This window comes from Telopea speciosissima, chromosome 2, assembly GCF_018873765.1.
Source record: "Telopea speciosissima isolate NSW1024214 ecotype Mountain lineage chromosome 2, Tspe_v1, whole genome shotgun sequence".
Lineage (NCBI taxonomy): Eukaryota > Viridiplantae > Streptophyta > Magnoliopsida > Proteales > Proteaceae > Telopea > Telopea speciosissima.
The window spans coordinates 47,549,794-47,557,910 of NC_057917.1; positions in this window are offsets into that span (position 1 = coordinate 47,549,794).

Consider the following 8,117-nt stretch of genomic DNA (forward strand, 5'->3'; position numbering starts at 1 on the left):
ACCGTAAGGAGTGAAGAAGAACCTACCTAATTGGATGAGGATTGAAACAATAGTGTGGAGGTTTCCCTTTCGTAACTCAGAAGATTTGTACGTTGAGCAAGCATTGCTGCTTATGGTGGCTTTTCTTGTCTCTTTGTATACGAATACTTCATTGTCAAGTCGAGATCACTGGGTGGATGTCTTGGAGCTTTGATCTTGAAGTTCAAAGTGGGATTGTGACACTCAAGAGGTGGGAGAAGTAATAGACTAATGCCATGTGAGGGGCCAAAGGCTAGAACTCAAAGTTGTTAAATAAGGGAACATTCTCTATGATCAGGGGCCAAGCAAGGTTCATATGAAGTGCATGTAACCCTCCTCAACGTGAGAGGGGGTGTATTTATAGATGTAAAGGGGTGTGTGTACTCCCAAATTCGTGTAGGGTCCCTCAGGTTAATCTGGATCGTCCAAAGTTGGGGTCTTTGCATCGACGATGGGTGTAGAATCAAGGTTATGCCAATGTGGGATAGGCAAGTGTTTAGTTGCCTTAGGAAACATTTTTGGGGCATAAGGGAGCCAAGATTGAGATCCAAAGTGCCAAAAATAGGCTTGATCATGAAAGGAATCGAGACCGAAGCTAAACATGGTTTGAAGGGTTTGGAGGCTTTGGTTTGGACTCCAGCAAGGGGAATCGACGATCAGTAAACAGATTCAGGCATTACACACTGATGCTACATCTATAGATACACCGGCTCTAGGCCTTAGATGGTGCTCATCACCATTATGGGAAACCTCTGGGGGAAAAACAAGATGAGGTATCTACAGTAAGCCGCATGTTTACACACCGAGCCCAGGGTTACGCCATGAGGTGTAAGAATGGGGTTAAACCATGCGTTGTTGGCATGACCAACGGTGTGTGTGATAGTGTATGCAATACATGATGCAAGTTAGTGCATGAAGTTAGCATCCAAAAGCACACAATAAAAGAAAAAAACATGTTATAACAATACATCATATATTCTAAATAGATCAAAAGTCTGACCTATTTTACAAAAATAAAAGGTATTCCCCAGTGGAGATGCCACTGTGAGAACAAATGACAATGGCGTGGAATCACCACGTGTCCTCCACCTCATCCCTCTTTGGGGGGAAAGAGAGAGGTAAAAGAATATGTGTAGGAGTCGCCACCTAGAGGAGGGTCTAGGACCCAAGATTGTAATGTAATGATTCACATGAAAGGCCCTTCTAGGGACTAAAGGTCTGTTAGTCTGGGTACGAGTCAAGTTACAGTCCGGGGAAGGTATTAGGCATCCCAATCTGCCCGGACTTGCTGGTCTTTCTATTACTTAGCAGAGTAGGGTTATAGCATGCTTTTGGGGAGATAATGTAAAATACAGAAATAAGAAAAAATAAAGATTAAAGGTACTATGGGAAGTAGAGGACATACCTGGAGGTTTGGTTGCAAGACAAGGGTTAGTATACAAGAAAGTAAAACAAAACCTATGACATGGAAAGCATACTGATAGCAACAACGGTGAGATGGAACTAAGCATGAAGAGCATGAGATGCATGGTGGAATAAAGGGATGGAAAAAAACTCTAAAGCAATTAAGTCCTAAACCACATACATGCTATGGGTTAAATTAAGATAAGGGAATATAGAAACTACACATACATAGCACAACGACAAATATACAAGAATTAAACCAAGGATGCATGAAAGGGGTATGCAAAGCACATAGGGATATATAGACTTATAACATTAACAAAATGAGGGAAGTCTTAGACTACGAGGGATGGGGATCATAGATTGATGCATGCATGTGGAATACAACAAGAGAGGGGATATGTGATCACCATCTAGGGAGACGGGATCACACTCTATTGGAGATGCAAAATGAAGGAGATGATAAAAATTTAATTAAAATGCAAAGGGGGTGTACCTAGTTGGAAGTAGATAAAAAAATAGAGGTATGGAGGTTTCCCTTTTGTGACTCAGGAGATTCATACATGGAGCAAGTATCACCGCTTATGATGGCTTCTCTTGTCTCCTTGTAAGCGACATTTCGTTGTCAAGCACCAAAATCACCAAGTAGATAACTCTTAGGCTATGATCTTGAAGTTTCAAGTGTAGGAATTCAAGTGGCAATAGCTATGAAGGCAATGGACTCAGGCCAACAGGAGGACTAAAGACCAAGGGCTCAAGATCAAGAACAATTGAACAATTGAGTAGGGGCCCTTCTCAACGTGAGAGGGGCTATATTTACAGATGTAGAGGAGTGTGTGCACTCCCGAATTCGTGTAAGGATGTTGGGTTTGATCCGGATCGTTGAAAAGGGTTGTCTTTGCATCGACGGTGGGGTGTTTAGTTAAGATAATGGCCAATGGGGTGTGGGCAAGTGATTTATTGCCAAAATATGAGTTTCTTGGTGCCTAAGCAAGCCAATATACGTATCCAAGTTGCCAAAATTGGGCTTGGTCGTGAAAGAAATCGAAATCAGAGCTAAACATAACAAGTTTGGGCTTCTTGGATTTGCACAAGGTCAACATTGAATTGGGGTCGAGTCGACATCCGAGGCTAGGTCGAAATCGAGTGATTGTCGATGAACAATACTCAACATCGAGGGAGAGGGTTCGGATGTCGGAGCAAATTTTTTGAATGTTGAAGCAGGATAGACAGTAGGAATACTCTGCTCAATAGTGAGTAGAGAGGGCTCGATGTCAATGTCGACTCGAGGTCTCTGACTGTTGACCTAGGCTTCGGTGTTGACAGGGATGAATTTGGGCTATTTGGACTAGGTTCTGTGCTGGGTCAGGCTGGTTCCAAGGGGTTTGAGTTAGGGCTAGCCTTTCCAGGGGATCTTGGAGGGCTTAGAGGCTCTGGTTTTGGGCTTCGATAAGGAGTATCGACAATCAGTAAACGGATTCGAGTAGTACGCACTGACGCTACATCTACAAATACAACGACTCTATGCCTTGAGGGTTCACATCATCGTCACGGGAAACCTTCGGGGGGAGAGACAAAATGAGGTGTGTACACACTCTCTCTCTCTCTCTCTCTCTCTCTCTCTCTCTCTCACACAAAGCCCTCCCCATTTATAGATTCCTAGCCTGCCCCTCCCATATGCCAGAATTAGTACTTGGGCCTCATGGGAAACCCTTCCCCATGATGATTACTTAACAAATAAATTTGGAAAAGGTGGATTTCCTTAATAGGCTTATGGTGGAATTCTAACGGGAAACTACTTAGAGGGACCCATTCAATGATGACTAAACGACAGGTCTATGCCATGGCTTTCTCTATTCTTCGATGTAGTATAACAGGACGAAGAGTCATTTGAAAATGCAATTTTGGGATAAAATACAAGCAAATTAGGGTGCTAGACACCAGCAACTAAGGACAAATGTATACATGCCATGGATGTTGCCATTCTTTTTTAGAGGCATACAATGCTTTGAATCTTTTGAAATTTAGAAAACTCATTGGGTATTTGAAGCAAGGTTTGTGGCAACATATCATAGTTACTTGTAAATTCCAAATTCTCATTGATGGGTTTTTAACTCAAATTGATAGAGCACTTGGAACACAAGCATGTGTCAAGCATGTTCCAAGGGGATGGTGGTTCGAATCCACTAAGACCATTTTTATGTAACAAGACAATTTTAAATTTAGCTCTAATTATGTTCAATAATATGTTTTGATTTTAGATTTATATACACTTTCTTAAACATAAAATTTCTTTAGTCGAAACCACCAAACATATAGGAAACACCCTCCCCAAAGTCATAGTTAATACCACCTCCTGAAGCTTCTCTCTTTATTTTCTAGTTGCTGAAGTTTAGAACTTGCCACTTGGACTGTGTAATAATTTTAATAGTAATTTAATACAAATGCCTATATTTTCCCCAATTGCAAAGGTGTAATGACATTTTCATAATTATTTTAGGAAAGGGGAATTTTTATGACGTTTTTTTAATTATTGGCTATAGTGTCTTGGATGGTAATGGCATTTACAAAATTATTTGGGTTAATTATGAAGGTAATTACATAGGGAAGCAAATGATCATTGCTCAACTTGTCTTTTAGCCATGCCATTCACCAGTTCTCATGGTATTACAATGGTAATGGCATTTCTGTAATATTTGATTATTTTGGTAAAAAAATGTTTTAGAACAGGTTTTACAAAACAAATCAGGAGATGTTTTTCTGTTCTGAAAATGTTTTTGGAACAAGTTTACCAAACACCATTTTAGAGGGAAAAAACGTGTTTTCAGAATAGAAACGGAAAAAAATGATAAAGGTAAAAAACAACGTTTCTAGAACAAAAGTGTTACCAGACGGACTCGAAGTGTTTATCTCTCTATCTTCTTTTTTTCCCCCCCTTAAGCCTTATTTTAAGGGAAAGTGTTTCTTGCTCGGGAGCAGCAAGAAACACCCACTCACAGTCCTCTATGGTATATATAAGGGGGGGGGGGGGGCATGGAGGTCATTACACAATCGGAGAGGAGATAGGAGAAATAGGGGTCAGGAGGCGTAAGGTATGCTCCTAGACAGAAAACATTATCCCTTATTTTAATTATGGGGAGGGTTCTTTCCGTCTGAGGCATTTCCAATGCCTATTGTTTATTCATTTTCTAAACAGAGAGAAAATAATAAAAAACATTTATGTGAGAGGGCGTAGGAAATGCCTTAGGCTCAAAGAGATTTTTCCTTTATTAATAACAAAAGTAACGTGTATATCCGCCATTCAACGGTCCTAAAAGTCGGTTAACCTTTTGGAATTGGTGTGTGGTTTGTGTGATTACACTTTCATTAAAAAAAAACAGAAGGCTGCTTTTGTTTCAGTATAAAATATTATACGGGAGTATAATTATTATTTAGGAAAATTTATGTCTACCACCCCTGTATTTTCAAACAATTCTCTCTACCATCTTTGGGATTTCAAAAATTGCATCCATACCCCTGAGTACTAATTTTGTTAGTTTTGGAAGGAAATGAAAATTTTGCCCTTTCTTATATATAAATAAACCTACCCCACCCAACCCTTGTTACAACGACCTTCCATTATTGTGCCGGCAACCACCTAATGCTCCGGCGGACATTGCAGGCATCTCCAAAGACTTCCTCTCTTCTTCTATTTTTTTCTCTTCTCCTCTCCTCTTTGTTCCGTCCATCCCCTCCTGATAAATACAATGATTGTTGGAGATCAACTCCAACTCTAGACCCCACTCTCAATCTTCAGCTCAAAAATCATCCAAATCCAAATTCAGAAACCACAAGAACAACAAAAACAACAACAACCAGAGCATACAACAGAAGGCTTCAACCAGGTAATCGACGATGAAAAGCTTTGAATCTAAGGGTTGGTGGTGGGAGAAGCAACTGAAGAGAAACAAGAAAATGACAAATTGGTAATTATGGAAGGCATGCAGTAGAAATTAGAACACGAAAGGTTGGAGACCAAAAGGATAGTTCGCATATGAAATCCAATTTCAGATACTCTATCCAACTCTAATGCTAATTGTCGATTCAAAATCCGAAAACCTAACCATAAACCTGAACCAACCATTTCAAGGGCTATGGCGTGATAAATCAGACCTTTCAATATTTGCTTGTAATTAAACTTTTGAAGCAAAAATCTGAATACATAATGGATTAAATCAGGATGGGTAAACCTTTCCTGTTTGTAGCAAAAGCATGTGCGAAGCTCTCGAATCCCAACTACTCTGAAATAATTCCTACCCATTTTGGTCTGATATATTCGTCCAAACAGCCGTGGTAAATATGTGCGCACCGTTATGTAGAGATCGTTCTTTACCATCTCTCCTTCAGTCTTCTATGCAACACACTACAGACACAGAGACGGAGAGAGAGAGAGAGAGAGAACGTGCTTACAGAGACCATCGGAGAAGCTCTTTGTGTTTGGCGATGGCGAGCTCTTTGTTTTGTGATGGGGTCGGCGATGGTGAGCTTTGTGTTCGGCTTTCCCTTTTGAGGCGATGGTGTTTCAAACAACTGGGGGTAAATATGTAAAAGCATCTCTATTAAAGATATTATGGGCATTTAGTTAATATTTGGGCGATGATATCATCACTTAACCGTTCTCATCTAACAGTAGGGTATGCTTATAAGAATCTTTCAAAATATAGGAGAGGTTTATGAAATAGATGAAATACCAGGGGTGGTAGACATAAATTTTCCTTTTATGTATTTTTGGTGGGGGGAGGAAAATCAACGCCTGCTATTGTGGGGAACTTAAACCCTTAAAGCTTTTTTGTTTCCTTAGGGTTGGAAAAGAATAAAAACCACTATATGAAAAGATAAGACTATACATCATTAGTTATAACATATTATTTTCTAGTTCTATCAAAAAAAGAAACATATTATTTTCTAGATTTTTAGAACTTCTAGCAGTTACAGCAAGATCATTTGCAACAAAAATAAAAGCCCAATCCTTCTTAGTAATACACACATTTTTAAATGTGTTTAAAATGGCTTGGATATTCCATAAAACAGTAAAAAATTCCCATGGCCACTGCAATCAGTCCAGATGTCAATATAAACATTTCCCAAGGCTCCTCCTATCCTTAAAAGTTTTTTTTTTTTTTTTTTTTTTTTTTTTTTTCTGATGATAAAGAAAATTTGTATTAAGAGGAAACCATGTACATAGACTTAGTTAAGCAAGCGGTTCCTTAAAGCTGTTACAGTATGATATCTTACTGTTCCACTAAACGGTGCCAATTATGAAGCTGAAGCTGACATTTTCACGCAATGCCACTAGATTTAATCAAACTAGAACCACCACAAATGATAATCAATCATGCAGAGACGCATCTCTCATTGTCGACGAGTATAAAATGAATCAGAAGCCAAGCTCAGGCAAGAAATTCCCGGGATCTGAACTGATAGAGGAGCAGAGCTAGGGGTTTAATAGAAACTCAAAAATGAAGTAAAAGAATATTGCAGCAAAATTATAAAGGATAAAGTAAAGAATGATCATATCAGAGCTGGTTTGGGAATAGGTCCAATATATTATAGGCTACGAGAAAGTCGTTTGAGATCACATGGTCATGATCAACAAAGGCATTTGGATGCTCTAGTACGGAAGAATGATTTAATGCAAATGAAGGAAAAAAGAGTTTGAGGCAGATCTAAAATATCTTTAGGAAGAGTGTTGAGGAAAGACATGCATTGCTTAAGCAGAATATAAAGAATGACCTCGAATAAAGCAGATTGGAGGGCAAGGTTGAGTTGTTTAAATATCATATAACCCAATAGCACTAAAAACCCTTTTCATCATATCCTACACCTTCTCACAATGATTTTTTATTCATTTTTGCAGGAAAAAAAGTCGCTCCATTGTGACCAAATGGTCACGGGTTTGGGTCTGAAAACAGCCTCTCTGTGAAAACAAAGGTAAGGATGCTTACATTATGAGCCTCCCCAGACCCCGCAATTGCCGGGGCCTCGTGCACTGGAACACCCTCTTTTTTTGAAGGAGAAAAAATAATAATAACAATTATGTGACCGGGCGTAGGGACAAAGCAAAAGCTGATAAACGTAAACTTGTGTTGTCTACAAGAAGGAAATTTGGTCTTAGTATAAGCAATAGGCCTAGAGGCTAACCATATTAATTTAAAACGTAGAATAGCAATGTTCAACCTAGTTAGAACCTATGGAGAACTCTGCTTGGAAGTCATTATTTCACAAGCACAACACCTGATGTGTAGAAAAGCTTTCCCAGTCAATTTTTTTTTTTAGGTAAGACTTCCTAGTCAATTCTTGCATGCGTATCTGACTACTTTCTTTTTTTTAATGATAAAAAACCAAAATATTACCAATCGAAACTTGTTGGCAGCTAGCTCTAGCAATAATTCCTTCAAAAATGAGATTTTTCATCTAAAAAGGCATAGAAGAATATACAAAAACATTGTTTGATTGTTGAACCATTTTGGCTAGGTTAGAAGCGGCCACCGAACAAAAAGGATCCTTCTTAAACCTGAAGTAACAGTTAGGCACATTATAAACTTTGTGTCAATAGAAGCAATGTAGACTACTTACTCATCCTGAAATCATTTTTCACTCGCTGTTTGCTATACGTTCAAAAACACTGGTGGGAGTTGGAACTGAAAAGTTGTGTA